The sequence below is a fragment of the Protopterus annectens genome, chromosome 7.part0 (genome assembly GCF_019279795.1).
Source record: "Protopterus annectens isolate FY-2018-M chromosome 7.part0, PAN1.0, whole genome shotgun sequence".
In the NCBI taxonomy this organism is placed as follows: Eukaryota; Metazoa; Chordata; order Ceratodontiformes; family Protopteridae; genus Protopterus; species Protopterus annectens.
Genome location: NC_056739.1, coordinates 1,708,982,893 through 1,709,007,388, shown reverse-complemented (window position 1 = coordinate 1,709,007,388; position 24,496 = coordinate 1,708,982,893). Strand labels below are relative to the sequence as shown.

General features: G+C 40.8%; 1 protein-coding gene across 1 annotated transcript in view; it reads left to right on the top strand.

Annotated features, from left to right (window-relative positions):
- The window catches only part of ERCC3 (ERCC excision repair 3, TFIIH core complex helicase subunit), a 476,680-nt gene that overhangs the window by 6,178 nt on the left and 446,006 nt on the right, over positions 1–24,496 (top strand).

The following is a 24,496-nucleotide window of genomic DNA, read 5'->3' as shown; positions in this document are numbered from 1 at the left end:
AAATCTATGCAAACTGTCAAAGCTTTTCTGCAGGTTCAACCACCACGTTTTAGCAGAAATTGGCCTTCAAAAAACTGGTCCTTTCCATCCACGGACAAGCCCCAAAGAGGTAGATACAGGCGCACAAGGGGCAGAGGACAATCTCAAGGATCATATAGAGGCAGACAATGGCAAACTCCAGCACCAAGAGGTGGCTAAGACAGTGCACAACAATACAGGAAACAAACCCAATGACTTTCCCCTTTTCATGCCAAGCAAGTCTCAGCTGGCAGCACCCTTGGGAGGAAAGCTGGCATTATTTACAGAAAATTGGCATATTATCACAACAGACAAATGGATCCTGGACATTATAAACAGAGGCTACAGATTTCATTTTCACACTCTTCCAAAAATGAGAGGCATGCCAAACCTGCCACACAATCAAAGGGCAGAGGCTGAAATACAAATTTCAAAGCTCATAGACATGAAAGCTATTCAAGAGGTACCTACTCACGAACAAGGTCAAGGTTTTTATTCCAGACTATTCCTGGTACCAAGGAAAGGAACCGACTGGAGACCCATTTTGGACTTATCTATCCTAAACACATTTCTACTCGTACCAAAATTCAAGATGCTCCCCTTACAGCAGCTTCTTCCCATGCTGGGCAAGGAGTCTTGGCTGGTAACATTGGACCTCAAGGAGGCATACCTGCATGTCACAATCAGACAAAGCTGCAGAAGATACCTCAGATTTCTTGCAGGTTCAATCCACTATCAATTCTCTGCATTGCCCTTTGGCTTATCTACTGCGCCCAGAGTATTCACAAAATGCCTGGCATCAGTAATTGCCTACTGCAGACTTCAAGGGATACAAATTTACTCTTATTTGGACGATTGCCTGATCCAAGTGGACAGCAAACACATACTTCTGGAACATCTGGCTTGTGTAACACGGTTATTGAATTCTCTGGGATACAGTCAAAAAAGAGAAATCCAGGCTAACACCATCTCAGAAAATAACTTTCCTGGGTGCCAACTTGGACACAAACACTCAGATGGCCTATCTTACGCCAGAAAAACAGGGGCAATTAACTCAGTACTTCAAAATACTAGCAAATTGTACCAGGCTAACTGCAAGGAAAATCCTGCAGGCTCTGGGCTTCATGGCATCTTGCATTCTTCTAATCCCATGTGCAAAGTTGCATATGAGGAAACTTCAATGGTACCTAAAAAACCTTTGGTCTCAACACAGCCACAGTTTGGAAACAATAATACCAATAATACTATGTTTGCAAAAGGAATTTCTATGGTGGGCCCAAGCTTGCCAAACAAACAGAGGTCTACCATTCTGCAAGCCTCAAGCAAATCAAGTCATCACAACAGACGCCTCAGACTACTGGGGCACACATGACAGACAGGTGCATTCAGGGCAAATGGTCCCAAAAGGAAAAGCACCTTCACATCAATCAAAAGGAAATGCTAGCTGTGATAAATGCAATTACAGCTTTCAAGGACCTCCTGCATCCAGGGCAATTATTGATAAGAACAGACAACACCACAGTAATGTGGTACATAAACAAACAAGGAGGAACACATTCATACCCCTTGTGCAGGCTAGCCATGTCACTTTGGAACTTGGCTCTGGAATGGCAAATCGAACTTCAAGCACAGTACCTGCCAGGACTGGAAAACACGCTGGCAGACAATCTAAGCAGAAATATGACAGACCCACACGAATGGAAGTTGCATCCTCAAGTCTTTACAAAGATAATCCAAGCGTGGGGAAGGCCAGACATAGATCTCTTTGCCACCCACAGGAATCATCAATTGACAAAGTTCTGCTCAAGGACCTTCCACTTTCTTTCAGTTGGGCAGCACGGACAGTTTACGCCTTCCCACCTTTGCCTCTTTTGCCCAAGGTGCTCTTGAAAGCAAGAGCAGACAGACCGAAGATGATACTGATTGCTCCAGACTGGCCAAGACAACACTGGTACCCACTCCTGAGGAGCCTAACACATATTCCTCCTTGGACCCTACCTCTAATTCCTCTTCTACTGACTCAGCACAGCTACAAAACTCTTCACAGTCAGCTGAAAACACTCAATCTGGCTGCATGGAAAATTCCTTAACACCACAACAGACCCTACTCTCCAAAGAGGTGCAGGAAGTAATTTTGGAGGCCAGAAGGCCATCTACTAGAAAGGCTTACTCCGCAAAATGGAAACGGTTTTGCGCTTGGAATGAGAAAAAGGGCCAGGATCCTAGAAAACTGAATTTGCCTCAGATATTACAGTATCTAGCTGAGCTGTTGAACAGTGGACTTTCATTTTCCTCCATCAAAATTCATGCCTCAGCCATTTCTGCAGAATACAACACTGATCCACCCTTATTCTCACACCCACTCTTACGACAGTTCCTCAGAGGGGCTAAGAATATAAGACCTCCAAGGAAACAACCAATACCAGCCTGGGATCTTAATTACATTCTAGAAAAATTAACATTGCCTCCCCTTGAACCAGCTGCCTCAACAGATTTGCAATATTTGTCCTGGAAAACAGCTTTCCTTCTGGCCATTACCTCAGCTCGTAGGGTTTCGGAACTACAAGCCCTCATGGCTGTGCAGCCCTTTCTCATCTTCCATCAGGACAGGGTTTCCTTACGAACCAGCCCGTCATTTATGCCTAAGGTAGTATCCAGGGTAGCTTTAAATCAGGCCATACACTTACCTACCTTTTACCCCAATCCTCAAAACAAAGGGGAAAGGCTGCTACATTCCTTAGACATCCATAGACAGCTACGTTACTATTTGGACAGAACAAAGCCTTTCAGGAAATCAGAACAACTCTTTGTGTCCTATGCTTTAGAAGCTCAAGGGAAGCCAATTTCCAAGCAGACAATTTCGAAATGGATAGGCCACTGCATACGGTTTTGTTACTCCTTTCATGGTAAATCTGTACCTGCAGGCATCAGATCCCACTCCACAAGGGCCACAGCTACCTTTGCAGCCTTCCTCAGAGGAGTCCCTACCAAAGATATTTTGGAGGCAGCCACTTGGAGTTCTGTGCATACCTTCACTAAACACTACCACCTACCTTTATACTCCAAAACTAGAGCAGTCTTTGCTACTGCAGTGTTGCAGGGCATTCTGGCTCCTCCCATTTCCACCTAGTGCCTACCACCCTGTGCGTAGCTTTGGGATTCTACCCATCTGTTATGACTGCAGCTGTATGCACGATGAACATAGTACAGTTTTGTACCTACCATAAATGTAGATGTTCGAGTGCTAATATAGCTGCAGTCCAGGTTTCCCTCCCTCCTTCCCCTCTGGGTACAGACCTAGTGGCTAACTCCTCATCTTACAACTTGATTGGGTTATCCTTCTATGGTGTATTTGCTTGCAACTACTGATTTTTGATTATATTGTAATGCATGATTATATATTATATATATATATATATATATATATATATATATATATATATATATATATATTTATATATATTGCCTTCCTTCTGGGGGCACCTGACATCTGGGGCAAGAAAGACTGAAGAAAATGGCGTCGGCTGTGTCTTTTATACCCCTGTCGCACTGACGTCAGGAAAGAAAGTGACGACAACCGACGCCGGACCTAGATTTTGGAATTCGGCCGACCGAGGACCCGCCTGACAGCAGGAGAACCCATCTGTTATGACTGCAGCTGTATTAGCACTCGAACATCTACATTTATGGTAGGTACAAAACTGTACTTTTCAAGGTAGGATTTAAACCATTTTAAAGCCTGTGTATCTAGTGAGAGAGACTTAAGTATATTTAAAAGAAGCTGATGGTTGACCATATCAAAGGCTTTTGATAGGTCAATGGAGTGCTGAAAATAGAGTATTGTTGTTTCGGTTATTGTTAATACAGTCGGAAAAGGATAAGAGGGCTGTGGTGGTGGTACTATGGTGAGGCCTAAAGCCGTGCTGACAGCTAGTAAGTTATTTTGCAGTAGGTGGTCAATACATTTTCCATTATTTTAGCTAAAGGAGAGAGTAAAGCTATTGGGCGGTAGTTTGAGAGCTCAGTTGAGTTGCCCCCTTTGTGCAGTGGGATAATATGGGAGACTTTCCATATAGATGGGATTGTTCCTTCGGTAATGGTTCTATTTATAAGGATGGAAATAGGAATGGCTACTACTGATGCAGCTATCTGTAGATATTCTGCTGGTAGAAGGTCAGCTGAGGGGGTGCAAGGTTTTAGTTTATGAAGAAGAGTGCAGATGAGGGATATTGGGACTGGTTGTAAATGAAATGAGGGGGGTTAAAGTAGTCAAGGAGGATGACAAACTTGTGCTAACAGGAGGTAATGAATTAGCGAGAGATTGGAATGCATCAGTAAAGAAGGTATTAAAGGCATTAGCAATTTGCTTAGGAGTTTCATAGGTAGATCCTTCTGGGGTGGGAGTTTGGTCTGACTTGGTGGAGGAGTCTATTTATGCCTGCCCAGAACTTTTGAGGTTTGTATTGGTGGGTTTGCGTGTTGTTGTGGTAGAAGTTTCTTTTATCTAGAGGTATAGATTTTTTGGTAGCATTTCTCAGCTGTCTAGATGTTAGATGATCAGCTGGGTTTTTTGTTGTTCGCCATTTGGCCCAGATTTTATTTCTTAGTATAATTTTGTGCCTTGTCTCTTTTGTTAGCCATGGAACAGTTTTAGTCCTATTTCTCATTGAGCGGGATGGGGCATAATAGTCCAGAATTTTTAAGAATTTGGCATTAAAGTAGGATACTGCTTCGTCTAATTGGAGGTGTCTTAGGGGTGACCAGTCACATGCTTTCAGTTCAGTTTGAAAGTTAATAGGGTTAAAGTTTTTGTTGGATCGAATGGTTTTATATAAGGTTGGTTTATGAGTATTGATCTTTTGCCTGATTATGCAAGTCATTGAGTGGTCACTGACATCATCATGAAGGATACCTGAGAGGGGGTGACTATTTATCAGTATTCAGTCAAGAGTAGTTTCTTTGTTGTTAGGTTTATGAATCCTGATGGGGGAGGTTATAGGTTGGGAAAAACCATAAAGGTTTATGTGGGTAGTCTGGTTGGCTGAGATGCAGGTGTTCCAGTCAATATTAAAGTCACCCAGGACAATGGTTTCTTGTGGGTAGTTAGTTGAAAGCCAGGAAAAATATTTTCAAGGGTTTTTATATTGTTACCTGGAGGGAGGTAGGCGCATATTATATAGATGGATTTATAGGTGTTGATTTGGAGTTTAGAAATCAGGATTTCAGCACTGCTAATAGAAGGTGGTTGCACATCTATTGGTGTTACTTGCAACTCTGCTTTATATAATATTGCTACACCCCCGCCCTTTTTGGTTATTCAATCTAATCTCAGGATATTGTATCCTGGTGGGGTGATTTCATTATCCTGTGTTACAGGTTTTACCCAGGTTTCTGTTAGGCAAAGGATGTTAAAGGAGTGAACCTCTAAGAGGGCATGGAGGTGGGCATCTTTATTGTTTAGGCTCTGTATATTGAGGTGAGCTATAAGGAGAGAGTTTGATGCTTTAGTGACGGTTCGAGAAGTAGTGGGACTTAGTTTATGAGGGTTAGTGGTGGTTGTGGTGTTGGGGCCAGGGTTGGGATGGATTTCACCATCTAGAAGTTTAGAATTTTTAATCCTATGTATGATATTTAGGAATTTATAGGGTGTGTATTTTGTTTTCTTGGGTTGGTTATACTTAATGTGGACTAAACGATGAAACTTTGGCACTAAATAGGAGGGTGTAGAGGTAATCTTAATGTAGTTTAGGTAAGGTGGTAGGTCTGTCAGGGTTGATTAAGGGGATGGTTGAAGTTGGTCAAGGTTAGATGCTCATATTTAGTTAGGACATAGGTTATAGATAGTAAATGTAGAAGGGCAACTAAGAGGAATAGTATTTGGTATTTGGATCTGGGTGTGATGGTCATAGTGAAAGGATAGGCTGGGGTAAGGTATATTAAAGAGAGTGATAGTGGGGAGGTTCTGCAAGGTATTGTAGTAAGTGAGTTCGTAAATTGATTAAGTACTTAGTGATGTAATGAGTATCTGAGTGGTGAGCTAGGGTAGTTAGCACTTAATGAGTAGGAGGATAGGATTGGTTGTATAGGAATGGGGGTGTGGCAAATGGAGGTATATGGTTAGGACCCCTGGGATGGGTGGGAATTGGGGGTAGGGGAGTGGAATGAGCCCGCAGGGCGAACGGAGCGGGTTCAGACAGGTAACGAAGTAAGTCAGCAAAAACCTTTCAGCAAGCAGCTAATTACTGGGTACCTAAGTTGGGAAGGAATAGGTATAGAGGGGAGGAAACTGTGATAGTGAGTGGTAGCTGAGAGCAGTGCTAGTGATTTCTCAATCCTGGGTCAAAACTTTAATTTAATTGGAAATCGGGGTAGGATAGATGTATTAGGAGCTATCCTGGTTTAGAGTGCCATCTCGTGGTCAGATAGTGTAATTACAACAGAAGTAAGTGAGCAGAGATAGATGGTACACGGTTTGCGAAGGTTCATAGGTAGGTACTAGGCTATCGGCCCTAGGGCCTATAAAAGCCCAGCCAAAAAGGTACCCTGGCTTTTGCCACCCAAGAAAACTGTTTTCCTGTGCCACTGTTGAGCAGAGTCACAGAAGTGATCCCTGTGGTGAATTTCCTATTTCCCATCCAATCATCAAGATTTTTCTTGGAGTACTAATGAAGAGCTTTGTTTGATATTGATAGGTAGTTTATTCCAGAGTATGGGAAGTCTCTGGGACAGGAATCTATCCCTCCGGCATGTTCTGTTTATTGTGGTGGCAAGGTTTAGGTCCCTAGAGCGTGTAGCTCAGAGGGATTGGGACTTCTTTAAGTGGAGCATGTCCAACAGCTATGGATTTGACATAGCTTTGTATGTTAGGCAGAGATCACCTCTGAATTGGTGATATGCGATGGAGTAAAGCTGGAGTTTTTTCAGACGGTCTGCATAGGGCATCTGTTTGAGGCCGGTAATCCTCTTTGTGAGATATTTCTGCGGTCTTTCCAGTTGTTGTAGATGTCTTGTGAGGTACATACCAAAAGGGGCGTTGTACTCTATAATGGGTCTAATGAGTGAGTGGGGAACAATGACCTCTTTTTTTCTTTTTTGGATGAGAAACCTTTTGTGATGAGGTATGACGCGTAGAAGGATTTCCTGACTACTGTGTCGATGTGATTATCAAAGGAGAGACTACTGTCCACCTGTGTCCCAGGGTCTCTTAACACACTTTCAGTGTTAAGTATACTACCGCCTATGTTGTAGTTCATGGGTACAGAGTTTTTTTACCAAAGAGGATGACAATGCACTTTTTGACATTGAGCTTGAGGCCATGGCTTTGACACCAGGCATCTGTCTCAGTGAGGCCCTATTATAGGATGTCCACATCATTAGGAATTTCAATTATGCCTCCTAGTTTGCAGTCATCTGTGAACTTCATTAGCCAAAGACCTTCTGTGTTAGCTTGTACTTCAGAGAAGTAGATACCAAACAGGAGAGGATCCAGGTCAGAACCCTGTGGTACTCCACTTGTCACTTGTCTGAAGTCGGATTTGGAGTTTGCTACTTTCACGGTGTGAGTTCTGTCAATGAACCAGTTGGCAACCCATCTTGTGACATAGGGGATTATACCTAGTTTAGTGAGTTTATAATTCCAGAGTGGGGGATGGTGTTGAAAGCCTTGGTGAGATCTAGATAGGATGTGTGAACCACCTTACCCTCGTCTATGGCTTTGATGAATGCTTCAAAGAAGTCTGTCAGGTTTAGGAGACATGATCTGCCTTTTACAAACCCGAACTGGTTGGGGTTCAGAGTTTGGAGATTACCAATGTCTTTGTTTATAAGTTCCATGATGATACGTTCCATGGCCTTGCAGACCAGGCTCGTCAGGCTAATGGGGCGGTAGTTCCCGGGGTCTGTGGTGGCTCCCCCCTTGTGGAGTGGGATAACCGTGCGCCATTCAGCAGGCACAAAGCCTGAGGTGAGGCTATGATTAAACATGGTACTTAGGTGGGGTGCCAGTTCATTCTGTAATTCATGTAGAACGCAGCCTGGGATGTTGTCTGGTCCCATGGATGCTGTGTTCTTGGCTTTGGAGAGTGTGGTTTTTACCTGTGCAGCCGTGATTACAGGAACTTTGCATTCTTCTGGTATAGAGATGGGCTCTTTAGGGGGTGAGAGGGGGGTAAAGTTAGCACTGAACCTATCTGCCAGGATGTTAGCAATATCAGTTGTGTCTGTATATTTAGTGCCATTGTGCTGTAACTCAGAACATATCTGAGTGTTGCCATTGAGATTCTTGACATAGCTATAGAATGCTTTGTGGTTGTCTTTAGAATCAGTGGTGATTTTGTTTTCGTAACTAGCTTTGGAGGATTTTATCAGGGATCACAGCTTCTTACTGAGGCTGACCAGGGAGCTCCTCCACTCATGGGATTTTACTATCTTTTGCAACAGTTTCTTCCTTCTGTTGTACATTTTGTTTATGGCAGGGGACCACCAGATTGGCTTCCTTTTTTTGGAGGATAGCGTCTTGGTTCTATTTGAGATAGCATGATCCATGCACTCATGTAAGTGCTGTAGGATTCAGTAGTCGTAACTGTATTGTCCATCTGCATGGGTGTCGTGAAGTTCACCACTTCTGTCTTAAGAAGCATGAAGTTGGTTTTGGAGAAAGTTTTGCAGTGGTTTTCTTAATGGGGGATGGGGGCAGGATGTGGATATCCAGGGTAATTAGCTTATGGTCAGATCGGACCAGTGAGACATTGACTTCAGGTGTGGGACACCAGTCACTCCTGTTGGTAATGACTAGATCTGGGATATTGTTGCCCCTGGTGGGGGTGTGGATAAGTTGATCCAAGGCATTGGAGTTTATGAATTCCAGAAAGCGTTGAGCGAAGGAGTTGGAACATGAGTATTTTTGCCAGTTAATGGTGGGGTAGTTGAAATCGCCCATTATTAGGGTGTTTGGTTGAACTCTAATATTTTCCAGTACATCAGGAAAAGAGGAATGGGAATGCTGGGGTATGGTGGGGGATCTGTAGCAAGCTACAATTTGGATTGCAGTTTTGCCCAGAGTTAGTTGCACTTTGATAACCTCGGCTGCATTATGATGAGCAACTAGCCTGGAGGTGTGGATATCCTTAATGAATATGGACACACCTCCGCCTTTGGTGTTTTCCAGTCCAGGTTACATGGCTGAAAAGTGTGGTATGAATTATAGCCTGTTAGTGCAGGGGTGCTCTCTGGAGCCTTGAACCAGGTTTCAGTCACTGCACAGATATCGATGTCCTCCATTTTAAGGAGTGCCTCGAGGAAGTGCATTTTGAGATTTAGACTTCTAGCATTGAGTAGCATCACCCTCAGTTTTTGCTTGCCTTTTCTTGTTATGGTGGTGAATTTGTCATTTGAATCTTGCCTAAAAAAGGCACTATAGGGGCGGCAAGAACCTTAGCCAGTATTTGGAATCCCAGGGGTGACAGGTGCAGGTCATCTCTTGCAAAGCATTGTGGTCTGTCGACCATGTCATCCGAGGCAGACAGATACTGGATCCCTTTAGAATAACACCAGAAGCTTAGCCAATTGTTGAAGTCAATCATTTTGTCCTTGTACTGCGGTATCATTCTGGGTGATGGCAGAATGATACTCAGGGCTAGGGTCATACCTGCCTGGGCTGCAAGATCAGAGAGCTCTTCCATGTCTCTCTTCATGTAGTTCAGGGAGGTACATCTCAGGTCGTTCACACCAACATGGGCAATGACAGAGTCATATTTGTAATTGTTGTGGAGTGACCTGAGTGCGCGGGTTATGTGGAGGATCCTGGCACCCGACAGGCAGCTGACCATAACCTTCTCCTTGTTTAGCCTGGTGAGTGGGACATCAGTGTGCCTGACTGTAGAGTCACCTATGACTAGTGTGTTGGGTACATTGTTTTCTGTAGATAGTTGCAGGAGACGGTACAGGTGGGAAAAATGTATAAATATTAAGGGATAGAGAGGGGAGTATGGCTGCTGGGTATCCTGGCTAGGTAGCATATCATACGTACACCAGATATTAAGCAAGTGTTTAAATATTACCACTCTGTTGGATAGCACATACTTTCTTGTCTTCTAGTGAACAGGGTTCTTAAGCAGGATGGCAAGTCTTTTTGCTATAGAGGAGATTTCAGGCATTGCTGTTTTTCTGATATATATTTTTGAATCTCTGTAGTGCCAGTAACAGGATCCTTAGAGTCCAGCATTCTTTCTTTGAAGATCTACCAAGTTGATTGCTGACACTGCATTGCAGCATGGGGGGGGGGGGTCCTGCACTCCTGAGTTTGTCATTCTTTAGATAAGATGTTAAACTGAGGTCTCATCTGCTTGAGTTGGTGGCAACTCAGGTGGATGTAAAGATCCCACGGCACCCATTGAAAAGAGTAGGGGAAGTTTCCATGATGTAGTGGCCACATTTCCCCTAATACAACCTGGGGTCTCCCAAAAAGACACTTGCCTGGTGGGACTAACCTGGTCAACAAAGGATAGCTAGATAGGTAAATAAAATATTTCCAGTGAAGAACTATTTTTCCTATAAATATACTATGAATAAGATTTGTATTATTTAGTCCACATACCATGCCTATAAGATTGTGTAATAGTTACACTTGCATTGTGTGATGACTTTTCTGGGGTTCTTCCTGTTCATGCCTAACACTGATTTTTGTGTCATGCCATTTTGAAATATCATACTACTCTACCACTTTTTAGGATAGCCCTTCTGTGCATCCCAACCTATTTTTGGGGTGTACTTTCCCAAATTATTTTAAGCTTCCACATCTAACATCAGACAATGTTCATCTGTTTGCACTGTTTATTTTTAAATAAAGGTTTGACCTGTTTGTGAATTCTTTAAGGTATGTGCAAGTATTTGCTATCCTCTTTTGTTTAAGAGGATAGGTATTGTATTTATTTTTATTTCAGATTTTGTTTCTGTTTTTGTTGAACTTTAATCCTTTTGTTTCTGTTTTTGTTGAACTTTAATCCTTCCTCATTGCGTACTATGTCTCTTGCTTCTCAGTAGGTGCATCGTCTTTTATTAAATCTAAGCAGTCATGCTGTAGATCCCATGTTGTGCATAAAAGGATCCCTTGTTGTATTTCTTTGTATGGTCTGTTGTTGTTGTGTCTTTCGGCTTTTCCCGGTTAGGGGTCGCCACAGCGGAACTCCGGTCCGCTAATGATTCCCAGTTGATTTTTACGTACCAGCTTGCCAGGCCTGACGCACAACCTTCAACGAAGGTACTCCCATTCATGCATGTCTTCCCGCAGAAGACGCCCTCTTTTTTTCTTTTTCAGAGCTTTTAGAATTTTGGAGTGACAGTTACACAGACATTCAGATGATCACTTCTGGTGTTTTCTTATTCAGTCAGTATGTAGTTTGTCTTTTTCCTATAAAAATCCTTTTTTACAATTTTTACAAAGTAATTGCTTTTTTTTCTTTTTGTGAATGCTGTGTTTTGTACATCATACGTTTTTGATGTAATAGCCATTAATTGAGTCCCTATGGTTTATTTCCTGTTAACTCTTATGTCACCAATAAAAATATGTTTATTTATTTCTGTTTACTGTCGTGCTATCAGAAAAGATGCCTACTTTTGTATTGGGTTGATTCAAAAGTAATTGTTCATCCACAGCTAAATGCAGATGCACATATAGATTAATTTAAATTATAAATAAATATTGATGCAGTCATGCACAATATATTTGTTTTACAATTTTAGAGAATAGCACTGTTGCTGAAGATGATTTCTACTTTGTTGGCAAATGGGAGATCCTCAGCCAGCTAATTATCCCAGCTTCCTTTTCTAACGGATAAACTGAAGGACTTGTTATACAAAATATTCCTTTTTTATGCACGCTATACAAGTTCATAGGTAGGTACTAGGCTATCTGCCCGAGGGCATTTATAAGCCTAGCCAGAGTGTGTCGGCTTTCGCTGCCCTATTGATTAATTAACTGAGCCTCTGTCAAGCAGAGCCAATGAAGTGATCCCATGGGTGTATTTTCTGTTACCCATCCACTCGTCAAGGCTTCTCTTGAAGAGTGTTAGTGAGGGGCTCTGCCTAATGTAGATAGGAATTTTGTTCCAAAGCATGGGGAGTCTCTGTGACAGGAATCGGTCCCTCCAGCATGTTCTATTTATTGTTGTGGCGAGGTTTAACTCACTAGAGTGCGTGGCTCGCAATGACTTGGATTTCTTTAGGTGGAGCATGTCCATCAATTCTGAGTTGGACATGGCTTTGTAAGTCAGGCAGAGATCACCTCTGAGTAAGCGATATGCCATTGAGTATAGCCAGAGTTTTTTCAGTCGGGCTGCATAGGACAAATGTTTGAGGCCAGTAATCCTCTTGGTGAGGTGCTTTTGTGGTCTTTCAAGCCGTTGGAAGTGTCTTGTGAGGTACATCCCAAATGGGGCATTGTACTCTATGATGGGTCTGATGAGTGACGAGTAGAGGGGTACTATAACCTCTTTATTTCTAGATGCGAACCCCTTGGTAATTAGATGGGCCACATAGGATTTCCTAACTACGTTGGCAGTATGATTGTCAAAGGAGAGATTACTATCTACCTGGGTCCCCAGATCTCTTATTACCTCTTCTGTATTAAGGGGTCTGCCGCCTATGTGGTAATTCGTGGGTGTTTTGTTTTTCCCAAACGGGATGACTATGCATTTTTTGGCATTTAACTTGAGGCCATGACTTTGACACCAGGTGTCTGCCTCAGTAAAGCCTTTTTGGAGGATGTCCGTGTCAACAGGAGAGTCAATTATGGCTCCCAGTTTGCAGTCATCAGCGAACTTGGTTAGCCATAGTCCTTCTGTGTTGCCTGTACATCTGAGAAATATATGCCGAACAGTGGGGGTCCCAGAACCGAGCCTTGCAGGACACCACTTGTGACTCATTTAGAGTCAGACCTGGAGCCCACTATTCTTACCATGTAAGTTCTGTCTGTAAGCCAGTTGGCAACCCATCTTGTGACGTAGGGGTTTATGTTCAAGCTGGTGAGTTTTTCTATAATACCCGAGTGAGGAATGGTGTTGAATGCCTTGGCGAGGTCAAGGTAGACTGTGTGAACCACCTTTCCCTCATCTATGGCCTTGGTAACTGTCTTGAAGAAGTCAACCAGGTTTAGTAGGCATGATCTGCCCTTAACAAAGCTGAACTGGGTCGGGGTCAAGTGTTTGGAGGTTCTCAATGTCTTTGTTAATGAGTTCCATGATGATGCGCTCTGTAGCCTTGCAGACCAGGCTAGTCAGGCTTATTTTATTTATTTTTTTATTTATTTATTTAACATTTGTTGACTAGGTTCCACAGAGCCTGTTTTCAGCGGAGGCCCAGGGAGAAACGCTCCAGATGCATTTCTTTGGAAGTTGAGGAAAACAAAAGCAAAAAATACATGGAGAACAATGGGGCGATAGTACCAGGGTCAGTTTTGGCCCCTCCTTTGTGGAGCGGAATAACCATTGCTGTGCACCATTATATGGGCACGTAGCTTATGGAGAGGCTGAGGTTGAACAGCATGTTTAGGTGGGGGGTTAGTTCGTTCTGTAGTTCGTGCAAGACACAGCCTGGGACACCATCTGGCCCCATTGATGCTGTGTTTTTGACTTTTGAAAGGGCTGTTTTCACCTGTGCGTCCTTGATTTCCGGGACACTACACTTTTCCGGTATTGTTGTGGGCCCTTTTGAAGGTGAGAGGGAGGTGAAGTTTGCACTGAATCTATCTGCCAGTATGTTGCCAATATCAGTAGGTTCAGTATATTTTGTGCTGTTTTGTACTATCTCAGAGCATATCTGCGAGTTGTCACTTAGATTCTTGACATAGCTAAAGAAGGCTTTGTGGTTATCTTTCGAATCCTTGGCTATTTTTCTTTCGAAGTTAGCCTTGGATAATTTTATGAGGGACCTTAGTTTCTTACTGATACTGATCAGGGATGTCTTTCCTTATTAGGATTTGCTTTTTTTCTGAACTAGTTTCCTCCTTTTGTTGTATAAGCTGTTGCCTTATGACTGTCTTACTTTTACTTTTTTAAGCACTGTACATTAAAGGACAAGACTGTGCTGCAGTAATATGAGTTGTGCATATTATATAAAATGAAAACAGGTGCACTAATAGTACAGTGTACATGGATAACATGGAGAACACTGCAGTGTACTACAAAACAAGCCAGATTTAAATGGTGACATAAGTAAAATTGATCATTTCAGAAGTGTAATTTCATCAAAAGTATTACACTTTCAATTGTACTGCCAGGTTTTCTAAAGTCTCCAAAAACAGTCCACCATCAGCTTTGGAGAGTAACTTGAACTCTAGGTGCATTAGGAGGAGTAGCCATAATTATCTAAATCTGTTAGACCAGATACCTGCGGACTGCTTTCAGTAAGTAAAAATAGTGTTCCTACAGTATTCTCAGTTTGTTGAGCCTAAGGCTAGAAATCCTCACAGAAAGTCCTGCTGTACCAAGACCATGACTGAAAAAGATGACTCAAAGGCAGTTTAGCAAGCATTCAGGAACTATCGGATTTATTAAAAAAAATCTCACAGATTTTTGATAAAATCCTCATAAGTACTGCCAATAACTCTGATCCATGGTGCACACTCACTGAAAATGGTCCTACATGCAGATTAAAATAAATTAATTGGTACAAATAGGGCATATGTGACCCTAGGGCTCTAAAGTTGGGGAAAACAAAAGCAAAAAATACATGGAGAACAGCAGCAAAATTACTGGGTTTAGCATCTCTGCAGTGCCGGACTGAAGTAGCGCACATGATGCTAACAGCAGGTCTGTTGACAAAATGTCAAAAGCAGTGTAAACAGTGTTATTACAATGTAGCAAAGCTGGTGGACTCTAAGGAAAACCAAAAGCAAAGCAAATCAAATCCATGTAGTAACAAAATCTCCACAAGTCTAATAAAAAATGTAGTAGGCAGCTTAGCAATAAAGTCTCAATAGTAAAAGACCATAGAATGATTTCATGCTGAAAGTCTCGGTGTGAAAATATGTAAAACCGAACAACATTACCTGAAGTAGCCAACTGTCACCACATGTGCATGAACAGTTACATTTTTTTATTTATTCTTTTGTTTTTTTGTTTCAAGCACTGTTAGTTTTATCTATCACTGTTTCTGAGCGATAGTATTTTTATGTCTTTGAAATTACATAAGCTTTTCAGGCATGCAGGGGCCCTTCATCAAAAGCGTCACTGTATTTGATGTTATTTTACCCCAAATCAACAAAACATCACTATAGTGAGATAAAATTCTCCTCCAAGTGCAAGACTTGTCATATCATTCAAATCCCTTTGTAGTGAAGCAACATCTTGCATTCCCAACGTATGTGCTTTCAAAAATCTCTTTCTGAGCCATCACATCTCCAGCATATGCCTCATCTGCAGGAAAGTTTTTTTCAAGTATGATAAATGTGTGGAAATATTTGTATTAACATTTCCATGCAAAAGTTTGCAGTTTAGTTGCACATCTGGGATTGACATATTTCTCGCCACTGCTCATCTAAAATATCTTTAATCATTCACTCCATGCTGTTTTTACCTCTGCGCTGTATTGGTTACTCCATGCTGTTTTTACCTTTGCACTATATGTTCTTTTCAAATCAAGTATTGCCTTTTATGTTCTGCTTATTTTTTTTTCTAGTCTACCGTTTCTGTTGTAGCTTTAATTATAAAATCTAGTGTCTGTGATTTAACAAAATTACTTTCTAATCTCTGCATGAATGGGCGTGCCTTCGCTGAAGGTTGGGCTTCGGGCTGGCAACTCGGCACCATAACAATTGACTGCCAATCATTAGCGGACTGGAGTTCCGCTGTGGCGACCCCTAACCGGGAAAAGCCGAAAAGACAAACAACAACTTTCTAATCTCTGCATAGCTTCCTGGAATTCTAGTATTAGAACTGTATATGTAAGTTGATCTGAATTCGGTAACGCGGGAATTTGTGTGGCATTATCCCATTTTATTTCCTCATTTCCTTTGTATCTTTTGCTCACTAACTCTGTGTTTTTTTTTCTTTCTTCTCTAAATGCTCATGACATTCTCTGTATAATATAACCTGCTGTTTGTATTCTGTTTTTCCAGGATCTAACTTTCTTTAACATAAAGATTTGCTTAATGCTTTTATGTATATAAAGCTGTACATTTCCAAGATATGCCGACATGAGATTCTGTTATCTCTTTGGGCACTGTACCTATCACATGCTTCCATATGGGCATGTGATCCATATCCTAACTCAAGTATATAGTCCGGTGGCTTTATAGTATGCCTCCAAATCTGGAAGCACCAAACCACCTTGTTCCTTAACTGCACTTAATTGCAATTGATTTCCTCTTCATTGTATGGTTTCTTGGTTGCTACATGTAAGCATGACCTACATAAAGAACTGGACCAGATATATCTTAATCATTTCTTTCTTATTAAGAGTGTCCATAAATAACAGTTTTCATTGTCTAGCCTTCCTTGCAATCTTTTTGAGCACTTTCTTCTTGTATTTCCTTACCTGTTTGCTCAATATCTGTTTATTTATTTTATTAATGTTTATTTGTCTTTGTTTACTGGGAAAGTCCACCTGAGTAATACCCTTTTACATTGAATTTCACTTCCCGTGCAGTACTGAATATAACCAGTAACTAAATATACTCCTTCACAACAGGAGCAAATTCACAGAAGGCTTAATTCACATGACTGTAACTGGTTATATTCAGTACTGCATGGGAAGTGAGAGTTATTCAGTTTGTTTTTTTTCCTAGTTCCTGTGTGGTTGCATTTGTCTATAATATCCATTTTCAGTGGAGGCCCAGAGAGAAAAGCTCCATTTGCTTAAATTGCATTTTACTAAAGTTCCAGTAAAACTCAGAGCAACATTATTTGACTTATTTGTATGTAATAAGAATTTATTACTAGAACAGAGGTCCCTTGCTGGACAGTAGGGTAGTAACACATTTTGTAGGGCAGGGCATTTTTCTGGATGATTGTTTGTGTGCTGTAGTAAGTTGTGAATACGTTAGACAGTTGTGCAGTTCAAGCCAGAGTAATTGCTTTAAGCTAAGACAGTGGTGGGTCCTATGAGGGAGACTGGTGGCAAATTTAGCTATTTTATTGTAGTAGGAAGCAAGTTTCTTTGAGTATTGTTAATGTTTGTTAGGATGGTATGGCATTTAAGAGAGTCGGCGGTAAGAAGGTGGTGGCTAGAGGTTTCCTTGTAGAATCTGAGAATCCATTGATCCTTTAAAGGGAACCTGGTTTCTGGTGTGTAGATTTAATGGTATGCAGTATATGGTGGTCATATTTGATTTTGTCATCTATTATAACACCTAGAAGTTTATTGTGAGTCACAGTTTCAATAACAGAATTATTTACTGACTTTATGATAAAAGATTGCTTTTGATTTTGGTAACCTTTTGAAGTGAAAAGCATTAACTTAGTTTTCTTTGGGTTGAGTAGGATATTTGATTCTTTGAGCCAGGTTTCTGAGGACAATGATTTTTGGGTAGTGTTTTGGAGATTATTTGGTTCACAGTTTCAATAACAGGATTATTTACTGACTTTATGGTAAAAGATTGCTTTTGATTTTGGTAACTTTTTGAGGTGAAAAGCATTAACTTGGTTTTCTCGGGGCTGAGTTGGAGATTTGATTCTCTGAGCGAGGTTTCTACAGGGGAGAATGATTTTTGGGTAATGTCTTGGAGATTATTTGTTTCAACCAAATCCTCATGTATCTTATTCTGTCATGACCCCATAAAAATGGGAAACTCTGTACCAAGTAATGTGTTGGGTATAGTTTAGTACCACACTGAATTTATTTTTGGTTTAGTTTTATATTTTGCTGTACTAAATAATCAAATATAATTTTTATGTGTTGTTGTAGAGTGATTGATTATTTCATATGCAAAAAGGTCCATTTTCTTGTTAGTATTTCTACATATATATATATATATATGCACACCAAAATCCCTACAAACCCACACTAAACGAATTGAGGTAGAACCATATATATATATATATATATATATATATATATATATATATATATATATATATATCCAGTTCATGTTTAATTGTCTTATGCCCCTGAGTAATAGTTCTAAATATAAAGCAAAGAGTAATGGTGAAAGTGGACAATCCCTGCCTTGTCCCTCGTATAAGGCTAAATACTTTAGACAGCTCACCACCACACTTCACCCTAACTGTGTCTACTCTGTAGATATTGAATATTAATGTTGCTCATGTTTGTAGAACCCAAATGCCTCAAGGGATAAATTTTATATTCCCAGCTTACTTCATCATTTTTTTTTGGCATACAAATGTAGTTCATTAATAAATTATTGTTGCATAGTACATCTTTTTGAATTATAAGGGTTCTGTTAAAATTGCCAAATATTGTCTACCTGAATCCACACTTATCCAGGTCTATTATTCTCAGCAATATCTTTGTCATTTCTTTTGCCATAATTATCATAAGCACTTTTACAATTGAAACAGGTTGGTACAACTCTGGATCAAGGGGATCTTCCCTCTTCCTTAGTGTAACTACCACTATTGCTTCTGTCCAAGTTAAAGGCACGTCTCCACCCTGAAAAACACTGCCAAAAAGAACAAGTTGGACGTTTATTATCTCCTGATCTTTCTTTTTCCAGACTTCTATTGGAAGTCCATCACTACCAGGGTTTCCTCTGTATTGTAGTTTTTCATTGTTTCTTTAATTTTAATTTCCTATGTATTTGACACTAATATACTTCTTTTCTGCTTCTGTTTACCGAGCGTGCTGTAATTGTATGAAATATGTTCGTTTCCTGTGTGTTACTCTCAGCCTCTACATATTGCTTGTATAGTGTCTGCCGTTGGGATTCCGGATACTGGCTAAGGCTCTTGCCACCCCTATAGTGCCTTTTTTAGGCAAGGTTCAAATGACAAATTCACCACCGTAGCGGGTACAAGCAAGCAAAATCTGAGGGTAATGCTACTCAATGCTAGAAGTCTAAACCTCAAAATGCACTCACTCGAGGCACTCCTTAATATGGAGAACATCGACATCTGTGCAGTGACAGAGACCTGGTTCAAAGCTCTAGAGAGCACCCCTGCGTTACCAGGCTATAATTCACACCACACCTTTCGGCCACCTAACCCGGAACGAAGCACTAAAGGTGGAGGTGTGTCCATATTCATTAAGGATATCCACACCTCCAGGCTAGTTGCACAGCATAATGCATCCGAGGTTATCCAAGTGCAACTAACTCTGGGCAAGACCGCACTCCAAATTGTAGCTTGCTACAGACCCCCCACCATGCCCCAGGATTCCCACTCCTCATTTCTTGATACACTGGAAAGTATTGGGGTACAACTCAACACCCTAATAATGGGCAATTTCAACTACCCCACCATTAACTGGGAAAACTACTCATGTACCAACTTTTTTGCTCAATGTTTTCTGGAATTTATAAATTCCAATGCCTTGGATCAACTTATTCACACCCCCACCAGGGGCAGCAGTATCCTAGACCTGGTCATTGCCAGCATGGGCAACTGGTGTTCCACACCAGAGGTCAGTTCCTCGTTGGTCAGATCCGACCACAAGCTAATCACCCTAGACATCCACATCCCACCCCCACCCCGGGAAACCACCGTAAAAAACTTCTCCAAAGCCAACTTCACACTTCTTAAGACAGAAGTAGCAAACTTCATGACACCCATGCAGACGGACAATAGAGGTACGACTGCTGAATCCTACACAAATGCACTTTATAAGCACTTACATGAGTGCATGGATCATGCTATCCCTAATAGAACCAAGATGCTATCCTCCAAAAAAGGAAGCCAATCTGGTGGTCCTCTGCCATAAACAAACTCTACAACAGAAGAAAGAAACTGTTACAAAAAAGAGTAAAATCCCATGATTGGAGGAACTCCCTAGTCAACCTCGGTAAGAAGCTGAGATCCCTCATAAAAATCCTCCAAAGCTAGTTATGAAAACAAAATTGCCACTGACTCTAAAGACAACCACAAAGCATTCTATAGCTATGTCAAGAATCTCAATGGCAACACTCACATCTGCTCTGAGTTACTGCACAATGGCACTAAATATACAGAACCAACTGATATTGCCAACATCCTGGCATATAGGTTCAGTGCTAACTTTACCCCCCTCTCACCCCCAGAGGGCCCATTTCTATACTGGAAGAATGCAAAGTTCCTGTAATCACAGCTGCACAGGTAAAAAACACACTCTCCAAAGCCAAGAACATAGCATCCATGGGACCTGACAATATCCCAGGCTGCATTCTACATGAACTACCGAATGAGCTGGCACCCTACCTAAGTACCATGTTCACTCATAGCCTCACCTCAGGCTTTGAGCCCACTGAATGGCGCACCATGACGCTTATCCCACTCCACAAAGGGGGAGCCACGACGGACCCTGGGAACTATCGCCCCATTAGCCTGGTCTGCAAGGCCATGGAACGTATCATTATGGCACTCCTAAACAAAGACATTGGTAATCACCAAACTCTGGAACCTACTCAGTTTGGGTTTGTAAAAGCCAGATCATGTCTCCTAAATCTGATTGACTTCTTTGAAGTAGTCACCAAAGCCATAGATAAGGGTAAGGTGGTACACACAGCTTCTCTAGATCTCGCCAAGGCTTTCAACACCATCCCCCCACTCTGGAATTATAGATAAGTTCACTAAACTAGGTATATATCCCTATGTCAGAAGATGGGTTGCCAACTAGCTCACGGACAGAACCCACACTGTGAAAGTAGCAGACTCCAAATCTGACTGCAGACCAGTGACAAGCGGAGTACCACATGGTTCAGTTGTTCTTCAGCCTGTTGTTTTCCACTTATTCTTTTTTTGCTTCTGTTAATCCTTTCCTTTTTTAAGCCTGTTTGGTATCTACTTCTCTGAAGTACAGGCTAACACAGAAGGTCTTTGGCTAACAAAGTTTGCAGATGACTGCAAACTAGGAACCATAATCGAAACTCCTAATGATGTGGACATACTACAAAAGGGCCTCACTGAGACAGATGCCTGGTGTCAACGCCATGGCCTGAAGCTGTGCCAAAATGTGTATTGTAATCTCCTTTGGTAAAAACTCTGTACGCATGAACTACCACATAAGTGGTAGTCTACTTAACGCCAAAAGTGTGATGAGACCGTGGGACACAGGTGGACAGTAGTCTCTCCTTTGATAATCACATGTTCATGACATCCTTCTACATGGCTCACCTCTTCACAAAAGGTTTCTCATCCAGACAAATAGAGGTCATTCTTCCCCTCTACTCATCACTCATTAGACCCATTATAGAGTACAACGCCCCTTTTGGTATGTAACTCGCACGACATCTACAACAACTGGAAAGGCCACAGAAATACCTCACAAAGAGGATTACTGGCCTCAAACAGATGCGCTACGCAGACTGTCTCAAAAAACTCCAGCTTTACTCCGTCGCATATCGCCTACTCCGAGGCGATCTCTGCCTAACATACAAAGCTATGTCAAACCCAGAGCTGTTGGACATGCTCCACTTAAAGAAATCTCAGACCCTCCGAGCTACACGCTCTAGGGACCTAAACCCTGTCACCACAATAAACAGAACATGCTAGAGGGATAGATTCCTATCCCAGAGACTTCCCATACTCTGGAACAGACTACCTATCTATGTCAAACAGAGCTCCTCATTAGCACTCTTCAAGAAAAATCTTGATGATTGGATGGGAAATAGGAAATTCACCCCAGGGATCACTTCTGTGGCTCTGCTCAACAGGGGCACAGGAAAATAATTTTCTTGGGTGGCGAAAGCCAGGGTACCTTTTTGGCTAGCCTTATATAGGCCCTAGGGCTAATAGCCTAGTATCTACCTATGAACCTATAATAATTCACTGTTTACATTCATAATATTTCCTGTGTACACTTCTGCCCTGCCTTTCTCATAATTTTTGATTTTAGTTCACATGCTTTCAACCTTTTTGGTTGCTGTAGGAATATTATATAAAAAAATCATCTAAAGCCATACGTACGTTCTTTCATGTTTTCTAAAATACTCTTGCATACACATTCTAGTTTCTTTCAGTTGTTGTTCAGCCTGTTGTTTTCCACTTATTCTTTTTTGCTTCTGTTAATCCTTTCCGTTTTTAAGCCATCTAGACCCTTTGTAGCTTTTATTCCATATCTCATTGGCTTTCATGACGAAAATGTTTATTCTGTTTACAATTATCACAGTTTGAAATATATTTATTGCTTAGTTTTAAATCCAATAGCATTTCTTTTAAAAATTGATCTACCCATGGCTTTCTTTTCAGAAGGAATAGTAAAAAATGCCAGTGTTTATCAAATATACTTGTGTGCAATACTTAATTTGTATAGGTATGTAGCCTGACACCACTGGATGTGTTTTGATGGTTCGGACCATGTTCAAGTCTTCTTTCGATATATGACCTGTATATAATCTTGCCCCAGGAACTATAATTCACTGAAAAATGTGCACAATTCACTTTTTTCTACCTTATTTTCATTAGATAAATAAGGTCAAATACATGCATAAATTTCTCCAAGTAGCTACACTCAGCTGGAATTCTGTGGTATCTTGGCCTTCCGGAGATATCTTCCTTATTTCCTGTGGTGTTCCAGTCTCCTGCTACTAGCATACATCCTTAATGAAAGGATGTAACCTCTTCCATAATATTCTTTGTGTTTTGTTTCACTGCTTTAGGTTGAATATATAGCACAACCTGTGTAATTCTTATACCCTACCATCAAACTTTCACCCCTGTAAATCATCCCTATCTGTCCTTTGTTTTGTCAGGCTTTATTTTTATATCCTTTTTAATTAATGTCGACTCCTTTCTTCCATTCTCCTGTTCCAGCAAATAAATCCTCAGTTTTCTTTGCAGATATTAAAAAGTTCTCCTTGATACAGGTGTGTTGTGTTTCCTATAACATCATTACTTGAGTATTGCTGTTCTAATATGGGTAATTTGCCATATATTGTGTGTTTCTTAAAGGTCATTTGTATTCCAAACCAATAAATCAAATTGCTACATAGTTTTTCGCTTTTTTTGTATATGTATGCAATATATTTCTGTTGTGTTGTCTCAAATAATCCTGATCTTTTTAAACACAATTCCCTCAGTCTCCATATTAACTAGATACATATTTGTGTAAAGTCATAAAGCTGATACAACATATAAAAATCTGTGTAAAAATTATTTCATTATTGTATTCATTTAGACTCTGATGGGCAGAACAATAGGTATTATAAGTCACTGATTTGTTTATTTATTGTGTACAACATTTTTGTTTCTAAAGTTGTACCTCTGTCCTTGTATTGCTAAATAGCCAGTACATTTTTCAGATGCTGTAGCTTGTTTTTAAAAATCAAGCTTTTTTATCCCGACACAGTGATTTCAATTTCTTGTAGACTAGCTAATCTCAGAGCAGGTAAATCACCTTCCAGGAGCAGTGGAGACATGCCACGCTGTACAAATATCACAAGTGCATGAAATGCATTTATTCTTGGTAGTAGTTAAAGATGACGTTGGTTGTAAAATACCTTCCATTGTGCATGTTTTACATTTCAGTTATGTCAAACAACCACCTTCATTTAACAAATTTCTGTCACTCCGTGTTTCCATTTCATTATTTTTTGGGAATCTTGCTGCCCAGCCTCTCTTTAATCAGCATGCTTACATCATTTATTTTGCATACATTCTTAATCGAAGCACATACATTACTTGGACTGATTTTGTACAGTATTAGTATATTTTAAAAATGGGAAGGGAGTTTTTGCCTTGAAATGTTCATTGCAGGCTTTTCTGTACCATTTGACTGGTTGCTTGTGCCCCCCCCCGACACCTTTTCTTGCCACTTGCTGTTTTCTCATTGCCACTTTATTTTGCACTTCTAAAGAGTCTGCATTGTTTTTTAATCCAAGTGGATAGAAGTCTAAGTTAAAACAGGATACATTAACCTGAAGAGGCTTCTTACGGAAGGAAGAAAAGCATTTTTGTTTGAATTTGAAATGAAGTCTTTATCCATGCAAACCTTTGTGTCTCCCTTCATCCACAAAATATAAAGAATTTCCTCCTGTAGCTGATATATCTGTAGTTTAATTGGTGAACGTCTTGGCTGCTGTGTCAGTCTCGCAATTTACTGTGTGTGCTTTGCAGACCTCTCTCAACTAAGTTGATTCTGTGACCTGTCTTATTTTAGAGACCTGTCCCTGTTTTCAGGCCTGATTTACCCCGTCGCACAATTTTATGAATCCCCCTCATGACACACTGTTTTTTTAATTTGTGAAGTTCACAGAAAACTGTACTACATGACCAACATGCTAGTAGCACCAATGTTTTAAAGAAAAACGACACACATTTTACATCTCCCTTTTCAGAAGCAAAAATAAAAGACCTTGTGTGGTAGAATTTTAGAATATGTGCTCATGTTGTCAATC